The sequence below is a fragment of the Filicampus tigris genome, chromosome 5 (assembly GCF_054856515.1).
Source record: "Filicampus tigris isolate MCC_2025a chromosome 5, RoL_Ftig_1.0, whole genome shotgun sequence".
In the NCBI taxonomy this organism is placed as follows: domain Eukaryota; kingdom Metazoa; phylum Chordata; class Actinopteri; order Syngnathiformes; family Syngnathidae; genus Filicampus; species Filicampus tigris.
The window spans coordinates 10,286,996-10,304,565 of NC_141221.1; the positions used below are offsets into that span (position 1 = coordinate 10,286,996).

Here is a 17,570-nt window from a genome sequence, read left to right on the forward strand (position 1 = left end):
GGTTTGACTAATGATGTACAACTGAAAGAGGCTTTACACCAGCAGGACAGTCTGTCTGAGTGAAAGGAACACTGGAAGACGCACATGCACATACAGTATCTAGTATACACTAAGTGGTGGACATGCATACATAACAGTCATGGCAATGCTGTCACTCAGCAGCTCTAAGCCATCAGCTTCAAAGGAAATTGACCACTGACCAGCAATTAGTTGAGTGTTTAAAAGGAGATTTACTGCAACATTAACAATGGTTTCTCCTATACTACCATCGCTTAGACGTAAGTGCTCCAAGCCTGTGATCAGGGCAACGATGCCATTCATAACAATGGTGATGACGCAATGACAATAGTGTACAATAGGTGTTGGTACGAAAAGCTGGATTTAAATTGAGCCAGGTATGGGAAAACCAGATCTTGGTGGTAAAAGGACAAGCTTTAAATGCAAAATTCAGTAGTTGACAGCTTGCGTCAGTTCTGATCAGCGACAGTTATAAATATTTTAAATATATATTGCACATAAATATATATATATATATATATATTGGGGGGTGATACTTTCTAAACCTGTTGTGATTACATTTGGCCACTTGACAGCACACAGATGGTATAAAACCACCATTTAGAAATGCTACAAATCCACATGAATTCATTTAAATGTATTAAATGGTCAATTTGGCAGACGCCCAGCAATCATTCTCCTTTTGAATCATGTTGAAATTTACATATCACCCCCATCAACATGTTTTCAACACAATACAGTGTTCATGTAAGATTTTCTCGTGGAATTTCCGACTGATCAACAATGAGAATCACATTTTGTCAAAATAGAGATTTCATCATAGAGCAACAATCCATGATATGGTTAGGTCACACTGTGCTACACATTCCCACATGTAAACAAAACTAGCAAAACAGTCACACTTCTGTAGACACCCTCTCTTGTTTCTTTTTTCCGTTTCATTGCTGTTTTTTTTTGTGTTTTTTTCAATCTTCTCTGGGACGAGTGAGTTGAACAAGACTCGAGACAGCCTGCTATCCACCAAGGACATAGTTTTGTGTGAATAATGTTCAAACAGAGGTGTAAATATCTTCCCATGACAAGCTGTTTGGATAGATTCTTATACGCAATCAGATACTCGATGGATCATGGTCCAGGACAGCAAGCCAGCTCGCCTTGCAACAAAAGCCTTTCCCTGTCACAGACCAATGTGCACTTAGAGGGGAAAAGGGCCTTTCAGTGCAGGCCTAGAAATGTCACTCTTGACACTGAGTTGTTCTGATGAAGTGGCCCTTGAGTTAATGGATCTGATAGGGCTCAGGTTTGAAAGAGAAAAAAATGTCCATTTAAGAATGTGGATCAATTGTTGGTTTAAATTACTGTGAGATTAAAGGCAGGCGCTTGGTATCATGTTAATCCTGCAAAATTACACGGTCTGAAAATATTATCGGAACTTGATGGGAAGCTTCCATAGCTGCCCCAACCTGACCTTGCGTTAGAACAACAGATTATCGGTTTAATTAAAATCAGCCTCTTTGGTTTCTGATTCTAGCCATCATAATCCATGTGCTGTTTACCTTTTATCGGCATGGCTTTATCATCCTATTCAGCAGTTTCACTGTGTTTATCAAGCTCTAAACCAATCACGCCGATAAGCGGAGGTAATCAACAGTGAAATCACATCAGTCACCTCGCTGGAATATGGATAAGCACTCAACCATAAATCTGTTTGCCAAAGAGGTATCAGTTGAGGGCATCTGAGAGGGTGACGTTTATGACAATGACCTCGTAAAAAACACTTTTTTTTTTGTCTTTTTCAAAAGTTTCACATACAGACAACGCTTGTCTCACTTACAAAAAACGTATTCGGTATTCACTGTCGTGGACGTTTATATTCCTCGACTGCGTTGCGCATCTCTAGCATGTGTAACTATGATGAGAGGTGGCTAACCTGAGTTCTTTACTTCTATAAAGAAAATGCCATTATATATATATATATATATATATATATACACGGTGACTCACAAGGGAGATACATCATTCACCAGCAACCTGTATCTTTAAGGCTTTAAGGTGGGGGCAGAGTTGATGTGTTTCTGTGGGATTCATAGGGATGAAAGACATGAAAAGGTTCAAAGAGAGTAGCTTGCTGCTTGTTTTGTAAACAGTCAGTTTTGTGTGGAGAGCAGAGTTGTCACGATACTGAAATCTCAAACTCGATATCGATACCCGGTAAAACACTCGATGCTGATTCCGATCCCGTGGGGATAAAAAAAAGGACAAATACTTTAAAAAGGCATTAAAATTTGTTTAATTAAGATGAACAAGACTGCCCATGCTGGCCCTACTTGGCAGCAGTAAAACGTGGAACTGCAAGCGGGGTTGCAGTGAGGGCTCTTCTGACTGCCGGAGGCTTTTTGACGGGTCGGCTGCGCTGCTTGCAGAGTACGCATTTTAGTTTCGATGACACTTTAGTATTGTATTTTGATACGATGTGGAGAGTAAGGAGACATGACTACCTTGGTCTCCTTGTCTCGTCACTTAAACTTCATCTCCACATACGTATATAATATTTTGCCATCGAAATTTCTTAGTCTTGTTCCTGTTGTTTTCTATTTTGAGGTGTCAAAAAAATTGCACCAAAGACACTGTTCTACTTGCCATGTTTCTTTTCACAAATAGCTTCTTTCCTCTGCTTTTAGGTCATAATCTGGTGCTTTTGGTGAAAACAACCCGTGTTCCACTGCTGATTAGTAAAAAATGGAACAAGGTAAACACAAACTTAATTTCCAGGCGAAAGTTTCTTTTGATAGGTTTGGTGCTTACGTTGCCGTGAATTACAATATTCTCTGGATGTACCTATTCTATAAAAAAGGAGGATCTCAATATCAATATCTCATATCTCAATAGATTGGTTTGGTTCATTGTTGTCATGTAAGCAAATGACCAAAAGGACAACTTCCCTTCCTAAACAGAGCCACAAAAACATCAACAAAGCTTCCTCACCATTCATTGTAAAGGGAGTTTACCCGGTGTTGCATGAATGATTCCTGGCTCATTTCACAAAAGGGAGCCACCATTATTTATTAAGATACATAAAGAGGACCTTTCAATATTCATTAATAATCCATCAGCAGGATGAATAAAACACCGGACCAAATAACATCTTGCTCTTTATTTCACTTTATTTTCTCTTTTATTTGTGAATTCAAAGCCTCGCCAGAGCACCCACGCATGTCTGAATCTTGATGCCGCCGTCTGCCCATGAGCAGATGTTCGCTTCCACTTCCTCATCAGTATGTCTCAAACTAAGGAGCTAGTCTCCGATTGATCACTAATCAACCCCTCGCTTGCAGCAAGTTTTCACTCCGAGGCATTCTCTCCCAAGTAGGCACCAAAGTGGCTATCCATTCTGAAAAGTTCAATCAGTTCAGCTGTGATCGCTTTGCAGAGAATTTGTTGTTTACCTGCAAAGTAATGACGCGACAGAAGATCTGGCTCCAGTCCACATGTCCTGACACCGCTATAACTTCACTTCTTAAACCATTTTCTCGAAACTTCAAAGGGCAATTTTCCCTATGCTACTTTCTCGTTTCACTTTTTCAGGCATTATTTTCATAATACAAAAATCGAGCAGATTTGAAAGAATATGTCGTACAAGATTTCGAGGGAAGCCGAGGTAAAATTGTGGGTCTTTTTCGTAGAGGAAGATGAAGAAGAGCTTTCTTTAATGTAATGTAAGGACCCAAACCATTCAACGATTTATAGGCCATAGCAGAATTTTCAAATCTATTCTACAGCTAATTGGATGTCATATGTTCTGATCTGTTTGTTCCGGTCAGAACCCGAGCTGCAGCTTTCTGTTTGATGAACCGGGGTCATTGATAAATATAGTGCTGTATCATAATGTTGCATTAAGAACTTGCACACATTTGTGTTGCTGTAAAAATCTTCATGTTCTTGCCAGCCCTTAAAAATGGATTTACTGTGCAAAGACTTATGCTAATGCTCGTGTCATTCAGTCATTACTTTCTGCTTCAGCTTTCTCGAAACCGAAGGAGTCCCACCGTTTTAAACATTGTAGTGCGCTGATGAAGAACAGGAAACTATTTAAGCTTTTAAAGCTTCCAAAGCTTCCTGTCATCCCCCTTCTCTGCCAAGAAAGTCATACTTCCGTTCGAGGTTCAGTTAAAGAACAGTAAAGGGTTTCAGATGATAATCACTTTAGTGCTGTAGCCTGTCTCCGACAGTCCATCACGTATGCAACTTTGACGGCGGATGATCAATTGTTAATGTACCGTCCGGGATGATCCTGAAAGCAAAGCACTGTACATTTTCAGTGGATGCTTTAAATTAAGTTTCTTCTTCAGTTAAAGCACTTTTGGTTGGAATGATGAATAAAATGCATTTTTTGTTGCTTATAAAAAAAATAGGGCATCTGTTTTTGTTTTGTCTTAGCATGATCTTTCAATTTGCAATTTCAAAATGCAAATGTGAAAAGGTTATAAGAAATAAAGCTTATAATTAAATTGTTCAACCAATTTAGATTCTTTACGCAGAAGATTAAAGACATTTCTGCCTTATAAGAAAGAAACCTGGCAAACATAGGATAGCTGTGTTGCTTAAAGTGGAAGTGAACCGAAAAATGTTCTTCACAAGAATATGTTCTATGCAGCCCCACCCGTCTAAACCCGGCATTCTGATTACTATTGTGTTTGTGGAATATGAGTTAAGTAGTAAAATCCAACCTTTTTTGTCCATCTCGGGGGCGGTCATTTTGTCACTTGCTGTCAACTGAAGATGACATCACAGTTGTTCAGGGCTTAGATAATGACCAATCATGGCTCAGCTTCAGAAAACAGGTGAGCGCCATGATTGTATTGTTACCTGAGCCCTGAGCAACTGTGATTTTCAGTCGACAGAAGTGACAAAACAGCCGCCCCGAGATGGACAAAAGCGGTTGGATTTTGCTGCTTATCAACTCATATTCTACAAATGCAGTATTAATCAGAATGTCGTGTTTAGACTAGTGGAGGCGCATAGAACGTATTATTGTAAAGGCAATTTTTTGTTGACTTCCTCTTTAAAGAAGAGGAAGCCTTCAGAAAAGAATTCAAATGCAACATTGTTTATCCCTGCCATTCCTATTGTTGCAGGTGAAATGCAATTACCCGTCTTGCTTCTTGCAATAAACAATCCGACTGAACGGCACAAATATTTCATGTCTGCGAATCACTTGAAGCATGTTGCAGCGCTGACAGATCGAAAATGAATTCCAACTCTAGACATGCTATAGGGAATTCGTACTCATCAGTGTTGCTTTCTGCATATAGATGTTCAACAAAGACTTAAAGCACTGAGCTCAAAACGCCAGATGCAGTGTAGCCTTGACAATCAAGTCATGCTATTACAAAAATAGAGTTTCCAAAAGTTTCATTATGCCAGCTTGTTTTTTTTTTTGTTTGTTTGTTGTTTTTTTGTTTTTTTTTATAGCAGCATCCCCGTTTGCTGCTTTCAACTATTTCACTGTCATGTGGGTTGGTTGAATATCTTTTCACTGTCTAACAGACTTGTGTCCTTGAACACTATTGATTCATAGCATGGAACGAAGCTTTATTTACAGGATGTGAAAACAACTTCGAAGGTTGTATCCGAGTGGCCTGAAAATCTTCGTCATATAGCAGTTTTATGAAGGTTCTCCATGAAGTTTAGTGTTCGGAGCAAACAGCCTGACAGATGACAATGATGTCAACAATATGAGCTTCATCTTTAATTCAGGTTGCTTTGTGCATACTGTCAGACTGACATGCGGGGCAGAATAGAAGCGACTGATATAATTCTACCACCCTCTCGTGCTCATTGTAAGAATCTATTTGTTGTTTGGATGCAGCCGCAGTGGGTACACTTAAGTGCAGGCCGCAGTGAGGACTTCACTTGATTTATTTGATCCTTTTTGTTGTTGTTGCTGCTTTTTTTTTTCCTCTCTAGGCCAAATTAAGTAAAAATAAGACACATCAATTGCAAATATCACGCTCACAATCATACACATTCAAACTTTCCATCTTATTACATGCTGGGTAGCAGTTATTGGTGAAATGAAATACATGGTGTAAATAAACAAAAGTATTGGTACATTTGGCCGTTATATATTTGTTAGGGGTCGGCTGCCGCGTAACAATGACAATACTTCTTTTCATGTCCCTCCCTTATCTCCCACGGTAGCAGCGTTGGTCGCGTTCCTTACCATAAAAGAATGCTGGATCTGCGTAAATAAAAATAAAATCATTTTGCAGGAGCCAAAGGTGCCTCGATAGAACCCCCTAACTGTTTAAGAGTGCCTGTAAAGACGTAAAAGATTTCAGAAAATATGACAAAACAATACAGGTACATTATCACAGTTGTTTCAAGGCCTTAAAGTGGGAGTCAAACCAAACATATTTTTTCAAGAATATGCTCTAATCAAGCCCACTAGTTGAAACAAGGCATTCTGATAAATATTGTGTTTGTGGAATAAGAGTTAATCCACCCGTTTTTAGCCATCTCACGGGGCGGCCATTTGGTCATTTCTGTCGACTGAAAATTATATCACAACTACTCAGGGCTCACGTAATGACCAATCACGGCTGACCTGTTTTCTGAAGCTGAGCCGTGAAACTGTGGCTAAAAACGGGTGGATTTTGCTGCTTAACTCATATTCCACAAATGCAATATTAATCAGAATGCCATGTTTCAACTAAAAAAAATGTTTGGGTTGACTTTCCCTTTAAACATTTCCTCTTCAGAAAAATATCAGAAAAGTTAGTTATCATTTAAAGTTGTGTCCCAGTTCTTTCGTCCTCTGGTCCACTTTATCAAGAATCTTTGTCCTGACAGTATTTCCACTGTCTGACTATTAACTTTGGTCAGTCTGTTCTCTGGCTGTAATTTTGTGTAACCATTTTCAACATCAACTTCCCTGTCTGTGTACTCATGGAGTCATTTCCTGTTCTTATCTTTAGCATATTAATTGCCTGCCTCATTTATAATACATTGCACAGACAACGTGATGGTTGGCCAAACCATCAAATAGTTATGTGGTGGAACGTAACCGCACCGTTGTTCCTTGAATAAGCTGTTTTCCCCTCTCTGGATTTCAACTGGTCCGGGCCAAATTAGTATTTGTATTATACTTTTTTACTTTATTTCTCTATCCTAGTTTAAATCTTCCTATTGTTATTTAGCACAGCCTTTCTGGCCGATTAGTGTGTTCATCTTTTTTTTTTTTCCTGATGCATTCAAACGCCTAATCAAGATTTAATTGTCCCTCTGCTTTGTGCATTCTACTCTCTTTTCAATGGCAGCCTGTACATTATTCAGTGCGTATAATAGATGTGCTCAATTTGCCCAAGCCACCTCATTGGCTCATATAATCACATAGCTCATCAAGATAATTTATGAGGATTGGCAAAAGATTCCTTCTAATGCGGTCAGCCTTTACAGATCACAGATGAGCTGCTTCTTGATTGCAAATAAAGCTGCACCACTGCATTTTCATTTTCAACGTTGATCTGTTCGTATAACCTATTGGCCAACATTAGCCTTTCCAAAACTCAACAGATCAGGATCCATCAAGGGTCAGTTTTTATTGAGTCGCCAGTTGTCTGCTGTAAGCACTTTTATTGATTGTCGAGCAGACACACGTTATTGTCTTGAGGCTTTTTTATTTATGTGTTGTAATAACTTACTGTTGGATGTGTTATTTTTCATTTTTTTAAATGTGTATATATTTTTGTGAGTTAATGTCCTAGTTTGGGAACTTGGGCCTTCACCACAGTAGCCTAGTACAGGTTTGTGACCGGATGGGTCAAATGTTTGCCTTCCCCAACTTCTTACACCAACCCAGTATTGAGCCTTCCTGAACCTTAAGGGCCACCTTAGATCGGCAGTGAGAAAGTCAAGTAACAGCATGAGAAAGAAAAGAAATTACTGCAGTTTGGACTTGGAAAAACCTCATACTATAAGTTTGTGACCACCACGGCTGCTGTAAAAAAATAATCTATGAACACAATACGTGTATATCCAAACATTTTCGGGCTTTAGGGTACTGTATGGTCAAGGGTCAAGAGTGTCAGAACTGCCAACTGGAAAACAAAATCTTCAGGAGAAAACACCTTGCAAATGAGTTATTTCGATTTTTCCTGTGCTGGTTCACAGTCCTCCCTTAATTGTGTCTTCAAAAATGACAGTCCGTGAGCAAAGGCTAAATGGACACTGCATTTTACTTTACTGGGCCCTCATGGCACAAGTCTCCAACTGACAGAGGTGGTTGATGAAGGTATCTTGTTTGGAGACCAGGTGTTGACTTCCTCCATATTTTCCTTCTAAAAATAATATACAGCTTTTATCCAATTGCTGCAAAGGAACTCAGGGGAAGAAATGTCAACAGAGACGTTCGTTATGTATTATTCTTACCTTCGTATAGTGATTCGCAGTGACCTCTGCCAGATGTCTGGTCTGCTGACAAAGCACCTTCCATTGCAGCCGACTGTCACAAGCACAGCGATGCGATGAAAAATTGTACAGGGAAAAAAAGCATTCATCTTTATTAGGTGATTTTAAAAAGGCTATAAAATTTGATCTCACATTAGGTGTGTCGGGAGAATGATGAAAACAATCTAACCATTGATGTGACTTGCATCTAAAATTATGTTCAGCCACTAAAATATAGTTTTGCAAAGCATTTTAATACATATTATGGCAATGTATTTTAAGTGAATGTTCACATTGACCCAAGCACAACAGTCAAGACCAAAAGCTCAGCTAGGTCTCCAGTGAGATAGATTTGAGATTTGTTTCATTTTACTTTTTCAAAAACAACATAGCAAAATGTATTTTTGTTGCAAATGTAATGAGAAAAAAGACACAGGTCATTTTGTTCTGTTTTTTTTTTTGGTGTGTGATTTTTATTGTTATATACACTCTTGGTCTTGTCTCGATCTCAACCTCCAATAGAATTGGTCTTATCTTGGTCTTGATCCTCTCTAGTCTTGATAATGTCTTGGCCTTGGTTGGTGCGGTCTTGACTGCATCACAAAGTTAGACCACTGTATATAATCAGATAATACCATTTAAATATTTGATAAAAACACCCCTTGGGGATAATAAGATAATGGAATAAACCCAACCAAAAATTATACATGTACTGTAGTTCTTTTTCGGGAACAGACAAAAACTCACCATATCGAGGGTGGGTATTGATGTGACAAAACATTGCCTATATTTCATTGGTTTTAAATGAGTCCATTTTATTTACATAGCACTTTTCACAGAGATACTCATAAAATTATTTACATAGTCAACAAAAAAACAAAACGTTTTGTCCAAATTTTACTAAAGGGGGACTTGGAAACATCCTCAACAGTCTTTTTAATTACTAATCATAATATTAAACAAGGCAATTTTTGGAAAATGGTTGCGAAAGAGGTCATTACATATGGTGACATATGCAAAGTTGGCGACACTAAGTAACCCTAGCTCCGTCCGTCATGGTAAATTTAAGTTATACTTTTGTGGAAATTATTTCAGGTAAACCTGGTCTATAATAACTGATGTAGATTTACTTTGTTTATAGACATGACACAAAGAAATAAACTCTTTCAGTGTTGACTAGTTGTCATTATTGTGCATTAAGCCTCCGCACTCAACATATTTTCGTTATTGCGTCCCCCAAAAATAATGATTGCAAATTAATGAAATGTTATTTTAGGAGGAGAACGAAAGACTTCCACTTCTGGGTCGTAGCTATAAGTGTGCGACGCTGACATGAATGACGGATAAGAGAGATGTTTACGCTCTCGAGATGTCCCAGACAAGGACATAGTTCGCATGCAAAGGGATAAGGTATGTACTCAATATTAATAGTTAGTTAACAAAACAAAATTGCTATCTATCTTTGTCTCTTGTCCGTCCTGTAGTGTAATCCATGGTATTACATGTGTTGAAGCACTAGAGAGCAGACTATGCCCATAAATATAATTTTACTGCAGGAAGCGCACATGAAAAAAGAAAAAAAGGACCCGAGTGTTGTAAAGGTAGTTAATATAGGCGGCTCAGTGGTGTCGCAGAAGTGAACAGTGCTAGTTTCGTTTTAAAAGAACCCAACACAACGTGAAAATAGACGATTACATAAATGGGGAAAAAATGGGCTTCCGACTTTGCTTAGTCTGACTATTTTTTTAAGTTTCCCGTCTATCGTTTATCGCCGACAAAATGGGCAGACCGGTCCGTCAGATGGGCGCTCTGCTAAATTGCCCCTAGGTGTGATTGTGAGTGCGGATGTTTGTCTCTGTGTGCCATGTGATTGGCTGGCAACCAATTCAGGGTGAGTCCGCTGATAGTGTAGTGGTACACACGCCTGAGTTGTGTGCGGGCAGCGTGGGATCGATTCCCGCTCAGTGACAGTGTCTATGTGTGCCCTGCGACTGGCTGGCGACCAGTTCGGGGTGTAGTCTGCCTTCGCCCATTGACGGCTGGGATAGGCTCCAGCAACTCCCCGCGACCCTATATAGGATAAGCGGTTTGGAAGATGACATGACATGACAATTCAGGGTGTAACCCACCTACTGCCCGGAGACAGCTGAGATAGGCTCCAGCACGCCCGCGACCCTTGTGAGGATAGGCGGTTTGGATAACGGATGGATGGATCAATTACACTTGTATATTATCAGCCACACCCATCCAGCTTTTTAAAAACACTCTATCAATGTGTTTCTTTCAAAGAGCATAACATTTTGTTGAGCGATGTCAAAGAAGTTCAATGCACAATTCTCCCAAAGAGCACAAGCATCCTGATGTAACCTCCTCCCTGCGGCGTTTGTAAAAAGTCAAGTTTGATCAAATAAAAAACATCATTGTGATTTACTCAAGCCTTGCCTTCAGATTCCTTCCTTACCATTTTCAATCTCTTGAATCCGGAGAGTGTTCCGTGATGCGGGCGGTAAACAAATGGAGTGAAGCTGAGATTCCCCTTCACTTAATGCACCTTGCAATGCAGCCGAGCCTGTAATCATCTGCAACACAACAGTGGCTTTGCTTGAAGCCAACGTTTCTTCAAGGGGCTCGTTGAACCCCCCCCCGCCCTTTCTGTTGCCCGAGGACACTCTGATCACTCACGCTATGATCTGCTGTAGTGTTTTCCCCATCATTGATCATAGTCAGTGCCTCACTGTCCACTCAGCCATGCATTGTTGTGGCAGCGGCTCGTCTGGCTGTGAAATGTTATCACTCGGCCCGAGTCTTCAACCGCAAGGATCAATGCTCTTCTACTGGGTCGCTTTAGCCTGTCATGTGCACAATGCTTTGATCTGCGCTTTCATAGAGCTGTCAGAATGTCTTGTAAGGGAGACCGTATGGATTCGTGTGCGGCGAGGGGATGTATGAATAATAGCACGTGTGTCGGGAGGTTATTGACCTGCGTTGACTGTTACCGTCCTGATATATTGCTTCCCTTTCTAAAAGTCATCATTTAAGTAATTCCACGATTGAATCACAGTGGAAAGTGTAAGTCAAATATAATCCGTTAAGGCCTTTATACACTTATAAGAAATAAAACGGAGGTGTCTGAATCTGTTTTTTTGTTTTTTTAGGTAAGTAACATCAGAGTATGTCATGTATAATCCATGCAGAATGCTGTATTTCTCAGAACCCGAAACATCAGAATAAAAATGAGATGCATCAAACCAGAACAATTACTGTCAACATAGCACAAATGGCTCCTCCATGCTGCATCTTACCAATAATTGTGTCTAAATCTGTTATTGCAAACGCACAAATGTCAGGTGTGTGTAAAAAAGAATATTACTTGTAAACTCTAAAGCATTATAAGTTTGCTTACAAACTTTGCTCTCTAGTCCGCACTAAAGCAGAACATGTTGACAGAAGCTGTTTCTCAGTTTACGTTGTTGTCTGTTCTTATGACATTGTGATCTCATGAAACGTCATCAGTCACGGCCCAAATACTGTTCCAATTGAAAGTTTGACTATACCAAGAACGCACGGAATACCCGCATGTTGTTCTTGTCAGTGAGCTTAAAGCGGAAGTCAACCCAAACATATTTTTTTTCAAGAACATGTTCCCAGCAGGCCCATTAGTTGAAACACGGCATTCTGATGAATATTGCCTTTGTGGAATATGAGTTAAGCGGCAAAATCCGCCCCTTTTTAGCCATCTCAGGGGGCAGCTATTTGAAACTTGCTGTCAACTGAAAATGACATCACAGATGCTCAGGGCTCATATTCATATTCAGAAGACAGGTGAGCTGTGATTGGTCATTACCTGAGCCCTGAGCAGTTGTTGTCAAGTTTGGTTTGTTTTGGTTTGGGGTTTTTCTCTAGTTTCATGTTTTGCTCAGTGTTCTGTGTCTGTCTCGTCATGATTATTGTGTCCACCTGTGTGCCTTCCACTCCCTAGTGTTCAGCTCCCTCCTACCTTGTGTCTCTTGTCCAGGTGTTTCTCGTTGTCTCATCAGTGCGCTTGTATTTAAGTTGCTAGTTTTTGTTCAGTTCTTGTCGGGTCATTGTCGTGTAGTCCCTGTCCTCCTAGTCCTTGTCCTCCTAGTCCTTGTCCTCCTAGTCCTTGTCCTCCTAGTCCTTGTCAGTCATTTCAATTGTTTTTGAACTGAGTTACCTCTTGTCAAGTCAAGCCTCGTCACCACGCCAAGCAACCGGTCAATTGTATTCCTTTTCTTTTCATTAAAATCCCATAAACTGTGCTCCTGCATCGCCTCCCTGCATTTGGGTCCACCTCGCCACTTCACTACTCGTGACTCTTATTCCACAAATGCAATATTTATCAGAATGCCTTGTTTCAACTAGTGGGTTTGCATAGAACATATACTTGAAAAAAGATATGTTTGGGTGGACTTTCCACTTTAACACAATCATAATAAACAATTTTGCCAATGTTTGTTTTTATGAGTGGTCGCTGCCCAATGAAACCAGTTTGCCTCCTGAGAAGAAAAAAAAAAAACGTACTTAAAAAATGAGCTCATACTATAACTCCCAAACCAAATTAGAATTGCAATGAAAGAAGCATTTGAATTGTTGTAGTAACATGTCACTGTCAGGCCTATAATGTGTGATATCGCAAAATTCTTGGGCATTCATTACGCCTTTTTCTCACCTGTTCATTATCGCGCTAACACTTGCACCACTTAGCACAAATGCAATGTTACTACATGCGTCATCAGAGATGTCAGTTGCCTATAACGTAATCACACTTGGATAAGCGCTTCATAAATTACTTCCTGGATTTCTGGACACACACTTCGGAGCCTCTGCGCAATTCATCCCGTCACTAAATGCAGAGTGCTGGCATAGAAAGGGAGGAAGTTTGGACACCTAGTTGATAATGCTCTTCTGTGATGCCAAAGAAGCAGTGTACATAGCCAACAAAATGACAAGCCAAAGTTCTCTTACGACATCTCTTAAACAACTCGGTGAACTCAGGTACTGTACACCCCAAGGCCACCACCTGTCTCGGCAAGGCAGCAGGAGCAGAATCAAGAGGATGGCAACCGAGTGGCATCAGGCCAGAAATAGAAGAAACACAAATCTGCCTTTTTCCAGCACGCATCAGGAACACGAGAGGGAAAATGCTTTGTATCTGAAGAGCATGCCAGGAAGATAAGTGAGCTCGATGTAAAATATTTGCTTAAAGGAGAGACATACTTTTGGTTTTCTTCCGATGCTGTACCCAAGAAATGTGTCGAAATACAAAACTAGACTGCTCAAGTTTCTCTTTCTATCTTTTCAAAGACAAGTACTCACGACTGACTTTTTTTTTTTTTTTTTTTCACGGGAGGATGCCAGCCGCCATGTCCCACATCTTACCCCCGCCATCTACTGCTTGTTAGTGTGATCACTGTCCCTTAGGTGGTGCTGCACATGATATAGCTTCATGCTACAATCAACTGCTGGGGGGAGTGCACAACAACGAGAATGTCCCTTCAGCAGAGTGCTGGTTCCCCGAAGAGTTGATGGAGGGATAAGTCGGAAAGTAGAAAGAAATTGGAAATTCAAAAGGGGAGAGGATAGAGAGAGAGAAAGAAGCAAGGAATGTGGCATACCAAACCTCAGCACGACATTTGTCTGTCATTTCTGGATATGAGGGGAAGAGGTGCGGTTTGTGCAAAGAGGATTGCTTCTGCCCCCTACTGCGGACAACATATTGATGGGAGGTCGTTTCAGGAGGAAGTCTTCAAATCCGCCCCTCAAAGAACATAACTTTTAAATCGATAATATACCGAAAAGGGGATCATTTAAACATATTTCCGCTCCTTGGCTTGTTCAGCCGGTGATCAATATCAATATCTGAGTGAAGATCTGTAAGTTTTTAAAGGTTACACGTTATTTAAATATTCACTGTTGTACCTTTGTGATTTAATTGCAGCTTCCTGTTGAAAATTATTGATTAATCGTCCTGCATTTCTTTTAATGATGAGTGGGATTTGTCCATATTTTTTATTTCATAACATTTATGTTGGAATGGGTCACTGTGGTGACCAAGCCAGCGTGTAGTTACCTTTTGTCAGAAGCCATCTGTTGTAGACTTCACTTTTCATTTGACCAGTATGTGTAGATGAAGGATTTAAGATGGGTCCAATCTAGTTTATACATTTACAGTGTATAGTTTTAATAGGTCTAGATGCTTATATCATTAAAAAGAGATCTCAGATTGTACGTCCTTACAAAGAAATTATGAATCTGGATGAAAATTGACCATCTCTAACCTGATCCTACATCAGTGTGTTGCAACTAGCTAGTCAAAAGTAATGGACTACAGTATATGCGCCGCATCTCATCGTGTATATTGTATTTCTGCTGGGAAGATTGGTTTCCGTATATTTCAAGCATCTGGGACGACTTCTGGAGGAAAACTAACCTCATTCTTATAAAAGTGTGTTAACGTAGGTTTGTGTAATAGGTGTAGTCAAAAGCCGCTGTGACTTTTTAAAGATGAAGAAATAGCTCCTCCGGCCAAATTTATGTTCAGTTTTTTTACCAGTGAGCCGTACAACAAAGGAAATGGGAAGTTTATACGTTCGGCCAGACAATTTAACTATTGCAACATTGAATCGGCGAAGCTAGTCCGTCCATCTTTCTCTTTGTTTATCCTTGCGCGGCTCCCCGGCGAGTCACAAAGCTGCACTCTCTCTCACTCACTCGCAAGCGAGGCCGAGACGTTGATGTTGGCCGCTCCGTCACGAAGCTGGTTCGAGAAAGTCTCTAGCCGTAACAACTTTTTTTCACAGCATACAGTTAGTAGGGTAAATACTACTAACTGAAGCTGCTGAAGCGCCATGAAGCTACTTGTCATTATTATTAATTAGTATTAATTGTCTATTATATCTTTTTTTTACTTTCATATCTTCGATTTTGTTTTATTGATATGTATATCCATCCATCCATTATCGAAACCGCTTATCCTCACGAGGGTCGCGCGGCCTGCTGGAGCCTATCCCAGCTGTCTTCGGGCAGTAGGCGGGGGACACCCTGAATTGGTTGCCAGCCAATCGCATGGCACACAGAGACAAACATCCGCACTCACAATCACACCTAGGAGCAATTTAGAGTGTCCAATCAACTTACCATGCATGTTTTTGGAATGTGGGAGGAAACCGGAGTACCCGGAGAAAACCCACGCAGGCACGGGGAGAACATGCAAACTCCACACAGGGAGGCCGGAGCCGGGATCGAGCCCATGACCTCTGAACTGTGAGGCGGACGTGCTAACCAGTCGACCACCGTGCCGCCCTTGATATGTGTGTATATATATATATATATATATATATATATATATATATATATATATATGCATATATATGTAGACACACATTACTTCTGTAGGAAAAAGAAAATGTGTGTAACTTAGATTTAAGCATGTCTGTTTAATGATAATTAAACCGCACTTTTCATGCAAATTGGGTGCCAAATAACTCCCAACTTCAACTCCACCATTTAAGAAAACTAATTGGATCTGGGTTATTTGTTGATGAAGCGCGGGTGGTTAAACAATGACTGGTTTGATTACAAAACTTTACAAGAATGTTCTTAGTAGAAATAACTCTCTCTCACACGCACACACAAACACGAGGTATCCTCTAAATCAACTCAAATGACATATGCTTCTTTCCTACCAGCTGTTGTCTCAGTCTCATGGGCTGCTTGTCCTGATAAACAAACTCACACTCATCTAATCGCTGCAACGAATGATCCATTTTTATAACCATGTAAATCATAAATTCCTTAGTGCCGTTCGCCCGTTCCTAGTTTTGTTATACAAGCATACGTAACGTATGCAGAGCCATATATTGCAGGGGTCACAATGGAATTCGCGTTTGTATATGAGAACAATATAGCGTCACCAAGATATTCCACATGGGGGGATTTAATAACGATTCAGCTCGACTTTGAGAAGGTGAAAATATGAAAGCCTGAAATTGTGAGCATCCATAATAACCAGGGAGGGGGGTGGGGCCGAGGGGCTTGGCTGCTGCCTATGCCTCTCAGTCCTACAGAATATTGGCTGTCAAGGAAAAGATATGCAATCAATCATGAGCAAAGTCAACGCCAATGTGAAGGATACCAGTTCTCCTTAGGCCTCACGACACTGACGGGGCATCAGTCACATCATGTGTGACTCTGAGCTACAGATTGAGATTGATCGACACTGAGTATATGTGCTTTTAAAGTGCATGAGATGGAGTTCAACTGACCCCCCCATGGCTCTAAAATAGATTTAAATGTGTGTGTGTGCAGAAAAAAGGGGGCCATCATCTCATCTGTGGAGATGCTGCAATATCAATGATGCTACTATGGGACATTATGGGTAGATATCCCCTTGCTGTTTCCTCTTTAGAATCTGCCACTTGTCAAAGTATAACATGAAAAATAGAGTCCACTGCTTGTGGATTCCTTTTGTTTGTTTGTTGAGAAGGCGCACCCCCCCACACACACACGCACATAAACACACATCTCATGTGAATTGCCTTAGAATCGCACTCTTTGTCTTGCATCTTCGACAAACCAGTTCTCTTATTTGAAATTCACTTCAAGTGGGAAAAAAGGATCTGAAGCCTTGATGTTTAAGACTTTGCAGTAACTCTCAGCTCTCCCGCTGAGGCAGTCACTTGACGCTGTTTTGCTCTGGGACGTTATGGTGGTTCAGAGACAGCCATTCAGGAATGGCTTCAGCAACAAACACCCAACTGTGTCGTCGTTTCAAAACTCCGCTGCCCGTGTCAGTCATGCTGTCAGTCTTCCACTCGTGACCAAACTCCATTTAGAGTTCATTGCAGGGTACTCCATGATGCCCACGCAGTCGCATTTGATCCTTGTTGGGGTCTGGCGATAGATTCTCAGGATTTAGATATGATCGGATACTTACAGCATTTATCAAGCATGTGCAAGCTCCCCTGCGTAAACACATGAAAATCATGGCTGTGCGCTCTGCAACCCTGACAAAGATCAACATGTATGCGCAACTCTGCCAAATCCATGGACATTGTCAGTTGGCATATCTTGAGCATTGAAGT

The 17,570-nt window shown here is 40.5% G+C and overlaps 1 long non-coding RNA gene across 1 annotated transcript; it reads right to left on the bottom strand.

The window, feature by feature from the left end:
• Positions 1 to 8,071: 8,071 nt before the first annotated feature.
• On the bottom strand, positions 8,072 to 11,032 carry LOC147147223 (uncharacterized). The gene is made up of 3 exons (XR_015086877.1): positions 10,928 to 11,032; positions 8,449 to 8,521; positions 8,072 to 8,357 (listed from the first exon to the last, which is right to left on the bottom strand). It is a non-coding gene; the product is annotated as an uncharacterized LOC147147223 (long non-coding RNA).
• Between the last annotated feature and the right edge of the window lie 6,538 nt (positions 11,033 to 17,570).